This window comes from Rattus norvegicus, chromosome 9 (genome assembly GCF_021556685.1).
Source record: "Rattus norvegicus strain SHRSP/BbbUtx chromosome 9, alternate assembly SHRSP_T2T, whole genome shotgun sequence".
Classification (NCBI taxonomy): domain Eukaryota; kingdom Metazoa; phylum Chordata; class Mammalia; order Rodentia; family Muridae; genus Rattus; species Rattus norvegicus.
The window spans coordinates 38417574-38436937 of NC_141542.1; the positions used below are offsets into that span (position 1 = coordinate 38417574).

Consider the following 19364-nt stretch of genomic DNA (forward strand, 5'->3'; position numbering starts at 1 on the left):
ACACTTAACACTTGGTTTCTTAAGATCCGCACTACATGTCACAGGGCCCAAATGAACTTCCCGGTTCACCCTAAGAACCTGCTTCTGGTCACTGAACTTGAACTTCCGGGTCATGGTCCAAGCTTTAAATCTCTCCGGCTTTCCAGTCCCACCCCAGCCCCAGCTTCTGCGAGGCTCTCACGGGCAGCATCTTACAGCCTTGGATGTAGGCAGCCAGACTCCGGGACTACACCTCATCCACAGGAGATGCCCTTGAATCCCGGGGTATCCCCCACAGCTGCCCTCACAACCCTTGTAATCTCCACGCCTCCACCCACTTTCATCCCTCGGTCTAAACTTCCTTTGGTTACTTTTTGCGGTAACTTTAAAACTTATTTTATTTGATTTGATTTTGTTTGTTGGTTGAGGCAAGTTCTCATGTCGAACTGCCTGGCCTGGGATTCACTGTGTAACAGCGTGACCTTGAACTCTTGGGTCCTCCTGCTTCCAAACGCTGGGATTAAGGTAACTTTAATCAAGATTTTTAGTTTAGGAAAGTATCAAAGAGTTCCAGGAACTGCAGATTCCTTTTTATGCAAGCTCAAAAATAGTTACAAATAGTAACCCCAGAAGTTCTTTCTCACTGTCTCACTCAGAAGGGACCTAAAAGCCTTCACTGTTGGCTTAGTCTAGGCTCCGCCCCACAGTTATAAAAGGGGCTGCTTGCCCCCTCTCCTCCCTCTCCCCCTCCCTTCCCCCTCTCCCACCCCCTCCCTCTCTCTCCTCTTCTTGGTCTATATTACCCACTCAACTCTCCTCCCCATGCCCCGAATAGACTGTATTCTATACTATGGTGTGGTTGGAATCTCAGAGGGGGAAGGGATGCTTCAACATGGGCCTGCAGAGGTGCCTCCTTACTGGGCCTCCCCCAAACATATTCCTTCCTTCTTTCTTTTTATAAAACACAACATTCACCTCCAGGGTTCCAGTCTCTTAGGTGTGACTGCATAAATTACCTTTAAAACTCAGATATCTTGCTGCCCTGAACACTGGAAAATGAATGAGTTTATCGCTTCACTCCAAGTATCCTGGTAACACAGGGAAGTTGATCTGAAGGGACAACACTTGGATGAAGGGTGTCATGTGGCAGGAGGCACTTGAGCTGGTTCAGGGAAAGTGACTCTCAGCGGGAGAAGTGAAAGAGAAAAAGAAACGGGGGTGGGGGAGGGGGTGGAAAGGTGGGCGGTTGGGGGAGTGTTTAAAAAGGAGAGAGTGGGGGAGGAGGAAGTTAAAGTTTACAAAAACAAAATTCCCCCAAATCTGTAAGCGCTTCTCACTTCCTCCAAGTAAGGTTTTCTTTCTTTCCGTTTTTAAAACGAAAACATCGTGTGCCGTGGTTGTTGGTTTTGCTTTCGAGACAGTGTCTCTCTCTGTAGCCCTAGCTCATCTCGGTGTCTCTGGGTAGACCAAGCTGGCCCCAAATTCAGAGTTGTATGCATGCCTCAGTCTCCTGTTGCTAGTATTAAAGGGGTGTACCATCAAGACTCTTAGGGTTTGGGTGTTGATTTTGGTTTTGTATTTTAAATTGTGTGTGTGTGAGTGTGTGTGTGTGTGTGTGTGTGTGTGTGTGTGTGTGTGTGTGTGTCTGCCATCTCTCCAGCATCTGAAGCAAAGATTGCTCCAAGTGAATGATCCCAAGGCAGAGTTTAGAGCTATTAGAATCCTTTGGGTGAGCATTGGCTGCTCTACGGCTTTGAAATAATTGCTAGATCAAAAACCTTGGGGCGTGCAAAGAAGATTCTCCTTGTCCCAATGTGGCAGTTTTCAAATCCTAGCAAACTAATGGTCTTTCCTTCCAACCTGATCTCCCATAACTCACTACCCCACCCAGAACAGCCTTGAATTCCTGACCTTCCTGCTCCCCCTCCTGCTTAATTGTGTATTGTGGCACACACCACCATCCACATCTTTCTTCAGCTCTCTGTTCTCTGTCTTCCCTGCTGTGTAGACTATCACCTGCGTTTGCTCTCAGACCCCTTTGACCCTCTGGAGACAAAAGAGACCGGCTTTTTCTTGTTCCCCCTGGGAATATTTGATGTTCACCTTCATAAAGTATGAGCCCTGCTCATCCTTCCCTGCTCCAAACTTTAAAAAGAAAGCGTTGGGTGCTTTAAAACTTCTTAGTACTTCAAATGGCTGCTGTAGTTTCTGCTGTGAGCAACGTCTGCTTCCTGCATCCAAATTAGGCTCAGAGTCACAGCATCTTCCTCTTGAGGCCTTAGGAGCTGCAGCTGATGGGCAGACAAATTGGCAGGTTCCCAGGCACAGCATATGGGGCTTCCTGCCCCTTCAGAGAACTCTTTACCTGAATGCCCCTAACAGTTATTATTCTCTCAATTGAGCTTCAGACTTCAGGACCTTATATCTATTAGGGCAAAGTGTTCAGGGCCTTCAGTTATTTCTAGAGACTCTACAAACATTTGAGACCTGGAAAATTTGGATGGGAAATAAATTTGCTGTATAGGTGGTTGGTCTGGTTCTGCTTGTATTTAAATGTTAAATACTGGCTCCCAAGATCTGGTTGTCCCCAACGAGCAGATCCTCACGTACCAGTTTATCTCAGTTCCCCAATTTATCTGGTCAGTAAAAGACTAGAGCCTGTGATCCGGCAGTGGAGGGACAGAGGCAGGACTTGAAGATTGACTGAGGGGTCTCAAGAGAGAGGACAAGAGAGCAAGAGAGTAGAGCAAGGGAGAATGAAGATGCGATGAGAGGAGGCAGACCATGAGCACATGGCCAGGAAAAATAGCAAGTAACAAGGGACATTATGGCTGGGAAAGAAGTTACAGTCGCTCCAAATCTGCCCAATCTAGGCTTATGGCTTGTAAATCAAATACCTGGGTTGTATCTTTTCTATGGGCTTGCAAGAATTTATAATTCCTGTTGCATGTCAAATCAAACTTCATGAGCTGGGGAGATAGTTCAGCTGGTGAATTGCTGATCATGCAAACATGGGGACCTGAATTCAATTCCCAGGAACTCAAGGCAAGAACCTGGAGTCAGAAACCATGGAAGAATATTACCTCCTTTCGTTTTGTCTGGTTCACTCACTCTAAGGCTCATGCTCAATGAGCTTTCTTATATAGCCCAGAACCACCTGCCTAGGGATGATGCCACCCATAGTGGGCTAGGCCTTTCTATATCAATGGAAAATCAAGAAAATGGCCTCCTAGTCATGCCCACAGTCAATCTCTTAGAGGTAATGCCTCAATCAAGGCTTTCTGCTCAGATGAGTGTAATCTGTGTCAAGGTGATAATTGAACATAGCTAGGACAAGGACTGTCTATGGACCAGATTTTCAAACACTTGAGCCTATGGTGAACATTTCAGATTCAGAGGTGTCTTAGCTTGGGTTTCAATGCTGTGAAGAGATACCATGACCATAGCAATTCTTATAAAGGAATACATTTAATTGGGGCTGGCTTACAGTTTCAGAAGATCAGTCCAGTATTATCATGATAGCATGCAGGCAGACATGGTGCTGAAGAAGGAGCTGAAATTTCTACATCTTGATCCACAGGCAACATAAGGAGACTGTCTATCGCATTTATAGCTTGAGCATATATGACCTCAGAGCCCGCCTCCACAGTGACACACTTCCTCCAACAAGGCCATACCTCCTAAAAGTGCCACTCCCTGTGGGCCAAGCATTCAAACAGTTGAGTCTATGGGGGCCATTCCTATTCAAACTACCACAAAAGGCAATCAGAAATTACATGTAGACAGCAGGAGACCCGTAGAAAGGAAAGTGGTATACCTGGTAAAGGATACAGACAGAGTTCTGGAGGACCAACTAATAGCACCTTGAGGCCATCACTGAGCGTGGACGTAGCCTTTCTCCTCTCTGCCACCTACTGACACACACGTAGCAGTGGCCAAACCTGCAATGCCTCTTGAGCCTTGTTACATTGAGCGTTTTTACCTTTCATTGTTACATTTTATTTACTCACTCTCCCTGCATATGAATGTGTACACACATGGAGGTCAGAGGACAACTTGTGGGACCCACTCTACCCAAGTGTGGCAGAGACCAAAGTCAGGCCATCCAGCCCAATGGCAGGTACCTTCACCCCATTGCCAGCCCTAAATTTCCTTTGGAACAATTTGAACCATGAACTTATTTTGTTTTATTATTAAATATCCGAGGGGATTAAAACGTGAGTTTATATTTTTCTTATTAGAAAAAAGAGCATTTCAACCATGTGGGTTAAATAGAAAGCAGGGCCTTGGGAGTAAAGTCAATATCGGGTTACGCTTGCTTTAGCTTTGCTGCTGTTTCCCATGTGCTGCCTGGCACAACCTCATCTACCAGATAAGCACTGAGCTTTGATTATGGAGGCCACATGGTTCACAACTGTCCCTGAAGCCGGGTGAGTTTCTTGCATTGCATGCTAGACATTGAGGGCCTTATATTGCTTGTGAAACTGAAGTTCTTTCTAATGAATGCTAGCACAGTAGTTTTCAACCTGTGGGTCTTGACCCCCTTGGGGGTCATACAAGCCCTCCATAGAGGTCACGTGTTAGATATACTGTGTATTGGTTACATTATGATTCATAACAGTAGCAAAATTACAGTTATGAAGTAGCAACAAGAATAAGTTTATGGTTGGGGTATTAGAGGGTCACAGCATTAGGAAGGTGGAGAACCACTTCCTAGCAACTCCTTGGAATCGCGAGATGGTGAGAAGACAGAAAGGAAGCCATGCTTTTTGAGTTAGGGTCCAAGAAGAAAAAGGAAAGGTCGGCGGTGGAGTTTGGCAAACAGCTCCGCGGTGGAAGAAGTTGGGGATTCAGAGAACATTACAAAAGTCACAAAGCATCTGGGAGAGCATGCTGGTTGGGCCAGTGTCTGAAAAAGAGAGAGGAAAGTAGGCGAGCTGCAGGTAGAGGCTCCATGGCGTTGTCTGAAGAAGCTGTGTACATGCCACATGGGAGAAGGATTTCAGGAAAGGAAAGGGACGCAGTTTCATTAAAAGAATTGTTATTCCCCCCGTCCTCTTAGCAGGCTCAAATAGACTACCTCTTAAGGGAATGAACAAGAGTTTGTGGTGCTGTCATATTTGAAGCCGATCAGATGGTCTCCTTCCTCCCTGGACAAAGCAAAGAGTCATCCTTTAGAGCAGGAGGAAATAGCCTCCTTTCCTTAGTAGGCCTCAATAGAGCCTTGACATCCATCTTCAATGGATTCTTATGATACTGTAACATCCCCTTCTCCAACATGGGAGATATAAAATAATTTAGGAGATGGGCTGAAACTGGAAATCGACATAACCCATTTCCACCATGAAAATCCAGAACCCCAGTCCCCAAAGATGTTCACCAGAAAGAATTAATGTCTCAACTAGAATTTCAGTCACACCCTCTCCTATGGCCTCCAGACAAGGTACATATTTAGGACAGACAAGAAGAAGAAATAAGAGTTCCCTATGACATTCCTGGCCTCTGGCCAGGACAGAGCCAGGGTTTTTCCTGCTTCAGGCCACGGACAAAAATTAGATTTGTTTGCTGTCAGGGCTCTCACCCCTAAATATAATCTAGGAGTTTCTCTCCTATTAGCTTTATCTTGGAGCATTTCCTCCTCTCCCTTGGTTTCTTAGAAGTTCCCCTTTGAAAGAGAGATCTGAGTAGTGTGAAAAACACTCACTTTGTGTGAACTACAAAGCCAGTACCAAAATATCCCAGAGGGTTAGGGATATAGCCCGGTGTGGTAGAGTGCTTATCTAGTGTGCAGGTACTCTGGATTCAACCCCCACAACACAGAAAATAGGTATGGGGACAAAGGCCTGTAATCTTAGCTCTCAGGAGGTGGGGCTAGGAAGATCAAGAGTCAAAGGTCATCTATTAGGGATCCCTAGTGAGCTCAAGGCCAGCCTGAGATAACAAAAGACTGTCTCAGAACATGCCCACTTATCTAATAAAATTAAGTATGGGCAATGGATGAGATGGCCAACTACATAAAATTGCCTGCCGCCAAGCCTAGGGTCAATTCCTTGGACCCAAGGATGGACCCAACTTCGAACACTATTCAATATTATTCATCTTCCACGCCCCCTGTAAATAATTAAAATTTAATTTAGATAAAGTGACCTTCAATTAAAGAGGAATATAAGGTACAAATGTTATACATTTAAGAACTGTGATATTGGCTGGGTGGTGTAATAGTAACTTTTATTATTCTCCTGAAGTTAAATTAATGTCTCTGAAGTTTACTGCCTCAGTCTGCTAACCTAGATGTAGGCCTGGAAGGTTCTAGCCTCTGTATAGTATGATCTAGGCCTAGAATGTTTTCAATCTCTGAGACTTTCTTAGTTCTTTCTGATCTCTCACTGGCTGGTTCAACTCAGTTGTTCTGACTCAAAAGCCTCTCCATGCTAACAGATTCAATCTGGCTTCTCTGGGCTTCTCCTGAATTTCTCTGCTTGACCTGAAACTATCTCTGTCAATCTGCACTAATCTTCTGGCTCCTTCTCATTATCTGGCTTGTTCTGTTCTCACCTGTGTCTAGCTTGTTCTTTCTCTGCATTCAGTCTCTGTATCCTGGCCCAGTAAAACTGCCTCCTTCTTTCTCTCTCTGTGCTCTCTTTAATAGCTTCCCCTTCCTTTCTCTCTTCCTGTGAGAATGGGCAGATCCTATTCTATCAAATCTTTCTCTGATTTGTCACTTTCTTTGCCACTCAATTAGACATCACTTTCAAACACCATCTACAAACTAACTTTACCTTCATTGCTTGGAATTAAAAGTGTGTGCTAAGGGCATGTCTGTATTCCAGCCAGAGGGATCAAAGGTATCTTCTAAGGGTTAGGCCACACTACAGCTAGTAACAGTGTTTTTTTTCCAGTAAATAACACAATCTTGGGGTTCATAGGATGATCAAATATGCTACAACAGTGTGGTTGTGGAATTCAACTTTAATCACAATACTCTGGAGGCAGAGGCAGTAGGATCTCCATGAGTTCAAGGTCAGCCTGATATACAGAGTTAGTTATAGGACATCCAAGGATATACAGGGAAACTCTGTCTTGAAAAGCAGCCCCCACCCATAAAAGAATGGCAATACTGCTGATATTTTTTGATATACAAAACAAACAAACAAACAAACACAAAACCCATGTGAGAGCAAACCCCATGCCTACTTTCTGCTTAACCCATAAAACAATACAAAATTGATTTAAAAAAAAAAAAAGCACAAGAGAGTGACTCTACACAACGAAGGGGTTAATTGAGGAACAAACCCTGCAAAGGGTAGATCTTTAGTCCTAAAGGAACAGTTAGTCATCTGCTTACAGCAGCAGTTCTCAACCCCAACCAATGGGTCACCACTCCTTTGGTGGTTGAATGACCCTTTCATAGGGGTCACATATCATAGAGCCTGCACAGCAGATATTTAATAGTAGCAAAATTACAGTTATGAAAAAGCAACAATTTTTTTGTTTTGCTTTTCGAGACAGGCTTTCTCTGTGTAGCCCTGGCTGTCCTGGAACTAATTCTGTAGGCCAGCCTGTCTTCTAACTCAAGTGTATGCCTGCCTAGAATGCCTGCCTCTGTCTCCTGAGCACTGGGACTAGAGGCATCCGCCACCACTTTCCGGTGAAGCAAAAATAATTTTATGGATGGGGTGACTACAACATGAGGAGCTACATTAAAGAGTCACAGCATCACCAAAAAAAAAAAAAAGAGTCACAGCATGAGGGAGGTAGAAAACCACTGCCTTACAGACCAGGGTAACTAACTAACTATAGAGAAACGTGGGGGAAAGTGGAAAGTGACTTAAAAGTTTCCCTTAGGGGCCTAAGGGTAACGAGAGTAAGAATATCAGGGATGAAGAAACATCTTTTTGACTGGCCATTACCAGAGGTAGGGAAGCCACGAGTATAGAAAAATTATTTGGTTTACTTCCGGAAACCAAATTAGTTTGATTTTGGGAATTGTCATTGCCAAAATGGGGTGGGGGTCAGAGTGGGGGTGAGGAGCTTTGCAAAATAGCAAGGTACTGGCTGAGGAATAGAAACCCCACTGGCAAGCTGGTAGGAGGGTCTCTGGAATAGATTTCCTTTCCTGCCATCTCTTACAGCTAGATACGGATATGAGTCAAAGCGTATGACAGTGATGATACAAATTTCTTATATTTTATATTTTCTTAGAAGGTCAAGACCTTGCATGTTTTCAGAAGAAAAAAATACCTCTTTCATTGAAGTAAAATCCCAATATCCATTGTGTTCACGGTACTATAATAAATTTGCCTCCAAAACTAACCATTGTACCCAGTTTCACAAAGCTCAGTGGTAGATCATTTGCTTAGCACACGAAAAGGCCTGGATTAATCCATGGCCGGAGACAGACAGATGGACAGATGGACAGACAGGGCCTTACAATCACCTCAAGGGAATTACTTCTTATGTACTGCAATATTTGAAAATTTCTTTGACAGAGAGCAGAACAATGAGGGGGCGGGGGGAAGCCAATATTGTAACTTCATGTTTAAATGTGAAGTCAGGCCTGTGGTCATTCTTCTCAGGAAAGGCATTTAGCCACTGATTTAATGTTTTGACACTCCACTCAGGATGTATAGAAACAGTAAACAGTTCCACATCTTACAGACACAGCTGGTACCTAACGAGTTTTTATCAGTCAGGTTCTGTAACACCAACCAGACAATGACGCCAGCTAACTCAGTCACAAAGGGACAAACCCTAAAATATTCCTAGAGTCTTAGAGCTGGGCTTAGTTTCCACATTGTAGTGCTGAGGAATTTTAAGCTCTGTCCTTACAAGTAGAACTACCTAGAAAAACAAAATGCTCCAGCTGACCAGGGGACAGTTTAGTGCCCCCGGTGTGCCCTTAAGGGACAAAGTACAGTTGCCTGTGAAAAAACAGGACATTGTGGCCATGGTGGCTATAAGGGTTAAATAAAGTTTATGTGATAGTTCATTCAAATCTAACTCAAAACCAGTCTTTCACCTTTAATTCAAGTGCAAACACATCTCCCATCTCATAAGTCCTAACAAGGTTGAAACCACAGGACATTTGAAACAATGCATACATTGTATAACCTTGTATATATACCTTGTATAACAAACACAAGTTAACATGCCCAGTGATACATAGGCACTTAATTTATTTGTGCATATCCGCAGTTCAAAGAGTTGACCTCCCCCACAGCATCATCCATCACTGAAGCTTCTATGAGGAATACTAAAGCGACTAAAATGGGTTATTGGCAATGCTTAAGGCACAGAGGCAAGGAGCCAGCCCTGGCGTTCTGATCGAGAACTTTGCAGCAAAAGAGGCATGTCCATTCATCTTAGACAGAGTAGACCACCTCTGTCCCCTCTGCAGAGGACTGCTGTGGGCACCGGGATGCTTTCATTCTGCCTGGCGTCAGTGTGAGAGGCAGACTGAAAAAATACTGAGTCTTTGTGCGAGTGGACTCCATGTTCTTTCAGCACACAGGCCAAAGGCAGAGAAATAACTGAATCCCTAAGTAGTGCTTTACAGAGAGGTGAGAAAGGAGCAGGCTAACAGGTTTTGAAAAAGCCGCCCCATATCTCATCCCAAGCCAGTATGCTTTCTAGGGGACAGACAGGGGAAGTTAAAAGTGGTCAATCACCCTGTTCCTCTGGCCAGACGGTCAGTCACGTTTGTGTGACTTGTGGAGTCTCTATTTTTTTTTCCCTTTATGTTCTTCTTACCTTCTATAGATGTCTAGATTTTTTTAAAAAAAATTTAAACTGTTTAAAATTTTTGTTTTGTGTGTATGAGTGTTTGCCTGCATGTGTACTTTGTGTGTGTGTGTGTCTGTGTGTGTGTGTCTGTGTGTGTGTCTGTGTGTGTGTGTATGTGTGTGTGTATGTGTCTGTGTGTCTGTGTGTGTGTCTGTGTGTGTCTGTGTGTGTATGTGTGTGTCTGTGTGTGTGTGTCTGTGTGTGTGTCTGTGTGTGTGTATGTGTCTGTGTATGTGTGTGTGTGTGTGTCTGTGTGTGTGTGTGTGTGTGTGTGTGTATGTGTGTGTGTGTGTGTGTGTAGGGTGGTACTGGTAGAGGCCAGGCGAGGAGTTGTGAGTCACTAGGTGGGCACCTGGAACCAAACCTGAGTTCTCTGTAAGAGCAGTGAGTGCCCTTGACCATTTGGCTGTCTCTTCAGCCCATTGAGCACTTTTTAAAAGTAAATCTGATTAGTGTCTGTTATCAACCTGTGCTCACCTGTGCTGAAGGAGAGAACGTTAGCTCAGCAAAGCTAATCACGTGCTAAACTACCAGAGCACGCGCTCGCACAGTGCTTTCTTCAACATGGAGTACAAATGTGTTATTACATATAGAGTATTAAAAATGCCTCCACTCTTCCTCTCTGTCCCCTATCATTCTAAATGTTTCTCAGTCCCTTGGGACCAGTTTATCAAAGCATTGGCGAGAAACGTTGACATTACCTGGAAGGGTGGACTGACCATTATTTGCTGCTTGGGAATAAGGAAACTCCCTAGTAACATTTCCACATTGTCTAACTGCACCACTTTTAATGTAAACACGAGACAATGGCAACAATAAGATGCCTAACATTAGTCGAGCATGCATAGGTGCCTGGGAACTGTAACCACTTAGATGTTTTACAGTCTTCTGTCTGCACAAGAATATGTATATGGGGGTACGATGACTCTACCAGAAATGTAGCCCCAGGAACTGAAGCAGAAGTCATGGAGCAGTGCTGCTTACTGGCTAGCTCAGCTACCTTCCTTACACAGTCCGAGACCACCTAAGTAGGATTGGTGCCACCCACAGTGGGCTGGACCCACCCAAGCAGTCACTGGTCAAGAAAATGCCCCCACCCACTTGCCTGGGGTTCCCTTTTACTAAATGATCCTGGCTTGTGCCAAGTTGAGAAGAGGAGGAAGAGGAGAAGAGGAGGAGGAGGAAGATGAAGAAAAAAGACGGAAGGAAAAAAGAAAAGTAACCTGCACACTCTCTTTTCAGCAGTGAGGAAAATGAAGCTCTGCAGGGCTGTCCCTCTTCCACAAGGAGGAACAAGTGTATGTAATGAGGCAGCCTGGGATCGCACTCTAAAGTCACCTTGTATTTGTCCTCTGCCTTTCTGTTTTCCTTAATATTTTCCCTAATTTAACCTTTCATTTCTCCCTCTCTATATCTATCTATATGTCTATCTATCTGTCTGTCTATCTACACACACACACACACACACACACACACACACACACACACACACACCTCCTTGTCAGTTCCAAGGCCAAATACATTTTCAGACTCTTAGCATGACTCACTGCTGAAAGTCGGCCAAAGAATGAGGAAATGATTGAACTAAGCATTATCTCAAAGGGCTCTGTGTAGTCTCCTGCTCTGCCCTCGATGTACAGATCTGACAGAGTGCCATATAGGGGGGCGTTATCTATGCCCTACAATTGGCCCAAGCCTCACCCTCCACCTCCCTTCCTGTCTACTAGGAAGAAGACCAAATCCAGATTGCAAATTTTACCAACCCCAAGAAATATTCACGATCCTGCCTCCTTGCTCATCTGACTGAAAATGCTCTGTGGTGCAGTGCAGACCCTTAGACCTCAGCCTGGGTTTATACCTCTCCCTCTGGGCTAACATTGGGCACACCTAGGTACCTGCTAGATGCCACTACGCAGATGGTTCAGGTCACCCACCGCTAACCTTGTCGTTTCCTTTTTTACTCTTTCTGGAGTGGTAGAGTCTGCGTCACTCTAGGTTCCTAAGAAGAAGGACTGTCCTTTCTCTGAATCTACAGCTTTTGTTCCAACTGGTTCTAGCTGATAAGCATAGACCTGTAAAGCAGGAACATAAGGAAAAGGCCTCCCACGGAGCCTTACTTCAGAGTTCTAAACCACAAGAGTAAATATCATCTCCAACGTTTTTATAACTTTTGTAGAACTTTTATGAGAAGACTTTCCTGTTTGTTGACATTATATTTTGAGACAGTCATATGCATCCCAGCCTGGCCTCAAACCCACTATGTACCCAAGGACAATCTTAAACTTCTGACCTCTTATGCCTATCTCCCATGTATGTATCACCACACTTAGCCTAAAGACAGGTTTCTGGCCAGGTGGTGTTGGCACATGACTTCAGTCCCAGCACTCGGGAGTCAGAGGCAGGCAGAGTTCCGAATTTGAGGCCAGCCTAGTCTATAAAGCAAATTCCAGGACAGCCAGGGCTACACAGAGAAACTCTGTTTTGAGGGAAGAAAAGATAGGTTTCTTGAGGCGTTTAGCATTTCATATAATTACCTATTAATATTCGGTTCAATGGCTAGTAAATTAATCAGCTGGTGCAGCCATCAGTAGAAAGCTGCTTTCACATTTCTTCTTCGAGGGCTCTCATGCGCATGCTCTGTTCTCTCCCCCTCTTCTGCCCCTTCGGCACTGGGGACACTAACTTGGTGCTGTCTTAGTAACTTGGCCAGCTAAGCACTTCATGTGACAGGATCATAGACTATGAGGTGTCATGTAGCTGATGTCTGTCCCTGAGCATAGTGAGTGGTCTTAAGATTCATCTTCAACTGATATCTGTGTCATTTTGACTTGCACTTTTCTGGTTGATGATGAACTATGTTGGACATTCATTCATATTCTTGGCTATTTATATGCCTTTAAGATATTAATTAATTAAGTGAGTGAGTAATTTGGGGCAGCGTCTTAGTTAGGGATTTACTGCTGTGAACAGACACCATAACCAAGGCAACTCTTCTAAGGACAACATTTAATTGGGGCTGGCTTACAGGTTCAGAGGTTCAGTCCATTATCATCAAGGCAGGAGCATGGCAGCATCCAGACAGGTACGAAGCAGGAGGAGCTGAGAGTTCTACATCTTCATCTGAAGGCTGCTAGCAGAAGACTGGCTTCCAGGCAGCTAAGGTGAGGATCTTAAAGCCCACACCCACAGTGACACACCTACTCCAACAGGGCCATACCTTCTAATAGTACCACTCCCTGGGCAGAGCTTATACCATCACAGGTAAGAAGCCAGTTCTCCCATTTCACTTCGGGGGATTCAAACTCGGGTCTTAAGGCTTGGTGGCAAGCATCTTTTACCAGCTATGCCATTTCACCAGCAGGGTTTCAAATCTCTAACTTCACCAGTTTATTCAATCACAACCCAAAACTTCTAGAGACTCAGGCACCACCCAGAGAAGATAGAGCTTCCCCACAATTCCTCAGTTGTGCATTTCGTCAGTGTGAAGTAATTGTCCACTTAATACATGAAAATGATCATTTCTATATGACTTGAACATCTCTCTCTCCTACTGTAAGTAAAGATGGACACAGTTTTAATGTTTAAGGGTATACATTTGAAGTTCCGATCCACTCTAGTAAAATTTCAAATTTTGAATTTTGTGCCAATTACAAGAGGCAAAGCACTTCCTGGTGGCTGTTTCAGGAAGCACACAGGTCTTCAAAGCCAAAGGAAGAAAGCGGAATACAAGAAGGGTGTGCTGGAGACCACCTGAAACCACACCTTGACGAAGGTGGACTGAGACGGACGGCAACAAAGCTTGGCTAGGTCTATGAACTCTGGGCCAAAGATGGTTCTTTAGAGTTGTGTTCAACAGTGGGACAGGGAGCAGAAGGGTGTATGACAGCACCAGCTAGTCACTGGGCGTGAGCTGCCTTAGGGGTATAATTGTGGGCAGCTCTTGTCCCTTGACTGACAGCCAGTCCTCGGGTGGGGCTAAGTCGGGAGCTTGTGGCCAACAACGCTGTAGTAGACAGGTCAGAACCTTTGCCTTGGATAGGATGTGGGCAGCTTTTCACTGTCCTCCTAGATGCCTGCATCTCCATGGCACTTTTATTATATGCAAAAATCTATATGTATTTGGGTCCAAGCCTAGAATGCTCTACCTAATGACTTATTTATTACAATGCCATTAACGTATAGTGTTGTGCTAAAATCTGTAGCCTTAGAGATGGGAGTATGACCAGAGGTAAAGCTCTTGCTTATGATGGGTAAGGCCATGAATTCAATCTCTAGCACCACAAACTAGCAATATAATAATAATAATAATAATAATAATAATAATAATAATAATAATAATAGTAATAATAATAATAATAGTAGTAATAATAATATATGGGACAATAAAACCCCTAATTTTTCTTTACATAGTGAGATAGTGGTACCTTTTCATCCTTGGTATACTAATGTCTTCTTTTCTCACACCCTTTTTGTAGGAGACAGAATGTCGTGCATCTTGTGATGGCCTCAAACTCACCACGTACAGATAACTTAGAACTTCTGGGATTACAGGTGTATAACACCAGGGCCAGCCAGTTTCGGAGACACTGGAGATCACATGCCGGACTTCACACATGCTGAACAAGCAGTTCACCAGCTGTGCTGGGTCTCCAGCCCCGTGCAGTCTTACGATATGCTTTAATAATTCTGTGTATAGGTCTCTGTTGTTAACTTTACATTTTTTCGTGGTCATTCTTATTGAGTTTCCTGCATATGTTCTTGGTTCATTTTTTTTTTTTAGCAACATTAGGAAGGGGTGATTGAATTAAAGGCATAGGTTAATTTGATTCTGAGTCATCCTGCTTTCAAAGAGTATCTTTGACTTTCAATTTGTTCAAATTAATTCTTTTCCTAAATTATCTTTTGTGTTGCTCACTGGTGTTCTAAACTTGTGTGTGTGTGTGTGTGTGTGTGTGTCTGTGTCTGTGTCTGTGTGTCTGTGTCTGTGTGTCTGTGTGTTTGTGTGTGTTCTAAGTAAAGTATTATGTCTTTTGTTAATTCCCTAGGTTATTTTATATTCATATTTACATCATACTTCCCTCTGGAAAGGCTCGGGATCATCTCAGAAGAGGGGGTGGCAAGATTGGACAAGCAAGAAGTAGTGGATGAGGCCTGCACAAGGTCAAGACTGGCAAAATGCCAGCATAGTCGACAGTCTGGCTCCTGAAGTCCCACCTCTAGCTGAACAGCATTGGCACCTGGTAGCTTCTCAGGGAGGCAGAGTGCTCCAATTTGCTTTGTGTTTTTTTGATAAAACCAGAAGCAACTTTGGGTGGAGAGGGTTGATCTGATTTATACTTTCAGTTCAAAATGCATTATGAAGGGAAATCAGGGCTGGAGCTCAAGCAGGAACAGAAGCGGAAACCCAGAAGGAAAGCTGCTTACTGGTTCACCCTCTGCCCTCTGCTCATTGAGTCAGGGTGTTGGGGGTGTCTCTGTGTAGCTCCCAGGTCCTGGAACTCGCTTTGTAGAACAAGGCTGGCCTCAAACTCACAGAGATCTCCTGCCTCTGACTCCCCAGTACTGGGATTAAAGACGTGCCACCACTGCCAGGCTTCACCTAGCTCTCTTATACAACCCCTGCGTAAGAATGGGGTGTCCAGTGTGGGCTGGGCTCTCCTACATTGATTAGCAAGAGAGAAAACATGCCACAAACATGCCACAGGCCATTCTGACTGAGGCAAGGCCCCCAGTGAGACTCCCTCAGATGACTGTGTCAGGTTGGCTGTTGCAGGAGAGAGTAATCTTCTCTCAGGGATGCAACCCGAGAGAGAGGCTCTCCCTGCTCCAGTAGATGGTCTTACATTCATGCACAAACAGGAAACAGTGAATGGATACATGGAATTTGTCAGATAGTGCTGGTGCACACCTTTAATCCCAGCACTCAGGAAGCAGAGGCAGGTGGATCTCCGAGAGCTGGAAGCCTTTGAGGCCACTCTGGTCTATAGAGAGAATTCCAAGACAACCAAGGCCCAGGGCTATGCAGAGAAATCCTTCTCAAAAACCATTCAAAAAAATGGAGGAAAATGTGGTATGGAAGATAGGGGAAAGTTGTAGGGGAGGCATAGAGGCTAGCTTTTATCAACCACATCCTATACATATATGGACTTCTCAAACACTGAAAAAGAATTTCAAAAAGTCAATACCCACCTGCCAGGCAAGACACACCCAGTAGCACAATAGTGGATGGCAGTTATAATGACATTCTGCTTGGATTTGAGGCCTGATCCTCAGGAAGCAATCTCAGGTCTGGTACTGTAATCCCGATCAAAGGCATAGGCTGGGGAGGCCATAGGCCCTTGGGCAGAATATGTTATTGTTTTTTTTGCAAAATAGCCCTGCTATCAAACTGGCTTCTAAACACTTACATGTATTATGTAGAGATGGCCTGCAGTCTTGGTTAGCGAAGCTTTATTATTGTTGTTATTGTTATTATTGTTATTGTGGTATTTTTCGCAGGAGCAGCAGTCAAGGGAGAGAGCCACCATTGCCCAAAATGCTGAGTATAAGCGACTGAGTTCTCAGCACTCAGGACTGTGCCCTGAATCCACAGCCCTTCTTCTGTGCCTTATGTGTAACCATTCTCTGCCATGCTAGTCAGATCAATCCCAAAGCCATGCAGGTCTTGGCAATTGACAAAGTCAACGCGAACATTCAACCAAAACTTTCAGAAAGAAATAGGGAAGAATATAATAGGAAGGTAGTAGTCTACAGTTATTTAAACCTCTGGAACCTTTTATGGTGATCCCTTCCAGGGCCGAGAGATCATGCTGAGTCATCACAGATCATGCTCGATCTATGACATAAATTGTCTGGGTTTGGTTTTGCAAAACAGCTTGGTAACAGATATCAGAAGCTCTGGGCAGTGGTGGCACGTGCCTTAAAAGCCAGCACTCTTGAGGTAGAGGCAGACATATTTCTGTGAATCCAAGGCCAGTCTAGTCTACAGAGTGAGTTCCAGGACAGCTAGGACTACACAGAGAAACCCTGACTGCAAAAACAAAACAAGACAGATACCAGATACCCAACAGGTATCCCTAAAGATGTCCATACTATTCTATCTGTTTATCCTGCTGATTATAGTTTATGCAAAGAGTTAATTCACTGGAGAAAATGACTGTCTTCAATAAATTTTACCTCTTAAGAAATCCCCTATCGCCCACACCCTCAGATCCCGGCCCGAAGCAGCTCTCTGCTCCCAAACCCCATGGGAGAGAGACCTCACCGCCTGATCAGGTGGGCACTCCTGAGGCTGCAGAGCGGAGGAGACCACCAACACTGCCCACCCTTGCCCACATCCCTGGCCCAAGAGGAAACTGTATAAGGCCTCTGGGTTCCTGTAGGGGAGGGCCCAGGAGCGGCAGGACCCCTGCGCCTGAGACACCGCCGGAACCTGAAGGAAACAGACAGGATAAACAGTTCTCTGCACCCAAATCCCGTGGGAGGGAGAGCTAAACCTTCAGAGAGGCGGACACGCCTGGGAAACCAGAAGAGACTGCACTCTGTGCACATCCAGACGCCAGAGGAAAACACCAAACGTCATCTGGAACCCTGGTGCACGGAGGCTCCCGGAAAGAGCGGCGCAGATCTTCCCGGTTGCTGCCGCCGCGGAGAGGACTTAGGCAGTACCCCACGAGCAAACTTGAGCCTTGGAACCGCAGGTAGGACCAACTTTTCCCCTGCAAGAAACCTGCCTGGTGAACTCAAGACACAGGCCCACAGGAACAGCTGAAGACCTGTAGAGAGGAAAAACTACACGCCCAAAAGCAGAACACTCTGTCCCCATAACTGGCTGAAAGAAAACAGGAAAACAGGTCTACAGCACTCCTGACACACAGGCTTATAGGACAGTCTAGCCACGGTCAGAAATAGCAGAACAAAGTAACACTACAGATAATCTGATGGCGAGAGGCAAGCGCAGGAACCCAAGCAACAGAAACCAAGACTACATGGCATCATCGGAGCCCAATTCTCCCACCAAAGCAAACACGGAATATCCAAACACACCAGAAAAGCAAGATCTAGTTTCAAAATCATATTTGATCATGATGCTGGAGGACTTCAAGAAAGACGTGAAGAACTCCCTTAGGGAAACACAGGAAAACATTAATAAACAAGTAGAAGCCTACAGAGAGGAATCGCAAAAATCCCTGAAAGAATTCCAGGAAAACACAATCAAACAGTTGAAGGAATTAAAAATGGAAATAGAAGCAATCAAGAAAGAACACATGGAAACAACCCTGGATATAGAAAACCAAAGGAAGAGACAAGGAGCTGTAGATACAAGCTTCACCAACAGAATACAAGAGATGGAAGAGAGAATCTCGGGAGCAGAAGATTCCATAGAAATCATTGACTCAACTGTCAAAGATAATGTAAAGCAGAAAAAGCTACTGGTCCAAAACATACAGGAAATCCAGGACTCAATGAGAAGATCAAACCTAAGGATAATAGGTATAGAAGAGAGTGAAGACTCCCAGCTCAAAGGACCAGTAAATATCTTCAACAAAATCATAGAAGAAAACTTCCCTAACCTAAAAAAAGAGATACCCATAGACATACAAGAAGCCTACAGAACTCCAAATAGATTGGACCAGAAAAGAAACACCTCCCGTCACATAATTGTCAAAACACCAAACGCACAAAATAAAGAAAGAATATTAAAAGCAGTAAGGGAAAAAGGTCAAGTAACATATAAAGGGAGACCTAGCAGAATCACACCAGACTTCTCGCCAGAAACTATGAAGGCCAGAAGATCCTGGACTGATGTCATACAGACCCTAAGAGAACACAAATGCCAGCCCAGGTTACTGTATCCTGCAAAACTCTCAATTAACATAGATGGAGAAACCAAGATATTCCATGACAAAACCAAATTTACACAATATCTTTCTACAAATCTAGCACTACAAAGGATAATAAATGGTAAAGCCCAACATAAGGAGGCAAGCTATACCCTAGAAGAAGCAAGAAACTAATCGTCTTGGCAACAAAACAAAGAGAGTGAAAGCACACAAACATAACCTCACATCCAAATATGAATATAACGGGAAGCAATAATCACTATTCCTTAATATCTCTCAACATCAATGGCCTCAACTCCCCAATAAAAAGACATAGATTAACAAACTGGATACGCAATGAGGACCCTGCATTCTGCTGCCTACAGGAAACACACCTCAGAGACAAAGACAGACACTACCTCAGAGTGAAAGGCTGGAAAACAACTTTCCAAGCAAATGGTCAGAAGAAGCAAGCTGGAGTAGCCATTCTAATATCAAATAAAATCAATTTTCAATTAAAAGTCATCAAAAAAGATAAGGAAGGACACTTCATATTCATCAAAGGAAAAATCCACCAAGATGAACTCTCAATCCTCATCTTTGGTTGGTTTATATACAAGTGTGCAATTTCTAGGCTTGAAAGTAAAATGATGCTATCTGGTGCTGGATAGAGGAGCCTTATTTTTTATTATGGCAGCTTGCTATTTTTGTAACATGGTGATTTGGTTGAACACAATAAAGTACAGTAGTAACTGATCTCCCCTTCTTCCTGGATGAGTG

General features: G+C 44.2%; 1 long non-coding RNA gene and 1 other non-coding gene across 2 annotated transcripts; one reads left to right on the forward strand and one right to left on the reverse strand.

Moving 5' to 3' along the window:
- Window position 1: 1 nt before the first annotated feature.
- On the forward strand, window positions 2-14660 carry LOC148003655 (uncharacterized). The gene is made up of 3 exons (XR_015629443.1): window positions 2-504; window positions 12790-12923; window positions 14238-14660. It is a non-coding gene; the product is annotated as an uncharacterized LOC148003655 (long non-coding RNA).
- LOC120094940 (small nucleolar RNA SNORA17) lies at window positions 3809-3942 on the reverse strand. The gene has a single exon (XR_015630054.1). It is a non-coding gene; the product is annotated as a small nucleolar RNA SNORA17 (small nucleolar RNA).
- Window positions 14661-19364: the final 4704 nt, after the last annotated feature.